This window comes from Guillardia theta (assembly GCF_000315625.1).
Source record: "Guillardia theta CCMP2712 unplaced genomic scaffold GUITHscaffold_133, whole genome shotgun sequence".
Taxonomy (NCBI): domain Eukaryota; class Cryptophyceae; order Pyrenomonadales; family Geminigeraceae; genus Guillardia; species Guillardia theta.
In genome coordinates, this window is record NW_005434541.1 from 90,401 (window position 1) to 91,718 (window position 1,318).

Consider the following 1,318-nt stretch of genomic DNA (forward strand, 5'->3'; position numbering starts at 1 on the left):
GCCACCACCACCACCACCACCGCCATCACAGCATCAGGGCTGGCCACTGATAAGACAGAGCTTAAAGCCACTGAATCGGGAAATGAACTTCTACTGATACGTTTGGTTCACTGCAGCCATTTCTAGCGTGCCCACCATGCTTTGAAGAATGAGTATAACGTCATCCTGAGGGTCAACCACCATGAAGGTGCCGACCGCCATCCCTGAAGAACCGCACATGAACTGGTCACTTGCCGACGGTTGGACCCCGAGTGTCCAACTCACTTCCTTTTCAATCGTTCCTGTAAGAGACACACAGCTTTTCTTTGCTCCTCTGGAACTCATGGCTTCAATAATATGTATGGCCTACACCCCCCCAGAATATCGTATACCTCAGTCAACATGCATACCTGTCAAGTTCCAGCCAATTGCTATGACCTACTGTATGTCGACCGACATATCAGTCCAGAAGCTTGCCGCTACTCCCACTCCTCGCCGCCTCCCCCACCCCCCCCCCTCCCCCCCCCCCCACCTCACACCTTACCTTACCCGCGCGCGCGCTTTCCTCCTTCCCCGCGCGCTCCCCCCTCCTCTTCCTCTTCCCTCTCACGCTTTCCTCCCCCTGCCTGCCTCTTGCCATCATCCCCTGCTTCCGTTTCTTTCCTCGTTCTTGCTCTTTGCTACTTGTTGTCTCCTCCCTGCTAGCTCCCCTTGCTCCTTCCTTCCATGCTCGCTCCCGCTGCTGAGGAGTACCAGGAGGGTCTCCGTGACGTCCTGCGGAGCCTCTCACTCCGCCATCCTTGCGCGGGGGAGGAGGACAGTGCTCTGCTTCGGACGAGGAGCTGAGGGGCAGGTGGGGAACGTCCAGCTGAGGTGGAGGAGTGAAGCTGTGCTGCAGCTCGGAAACCTCTCGAGCATGTCGGACTCGCACCCGGCGAGAGTCGCTGCTGTGGACGGCGAGGAAGTCATGGTGAGGGAGCAGGGAGCAGGGAGCAGGGAGCAGGGAGCAGGGAGCAGGGAGCAGGGAGCAGGGAGCAGGGAGCAGGGAGCAGGGAGCAGGGAGCAGGGAGCAGGGGGAAGGGAGCAGGGAGCAGGAGGCAGGGAGCAGGAGGCAGGTGGAAGGAGGGAGGAGAGAGGGTGTTTGAGATGGTGGATGGAAGGGGAGGGAGGAGTAGGGGAGAGATAAGTGGGGACGAAGGAGGGAGGAGGGAGCAAGGGGCGTGATTTCCTTACAGGATATCGTGTGCTCAAAACATTCAACCCTTGCAGTCACCAACTTAGGAGGGCGACTGTTCTCCTGGGGAAGCATCCGACTGCACAGGTTTGAACCCTCCTCGCT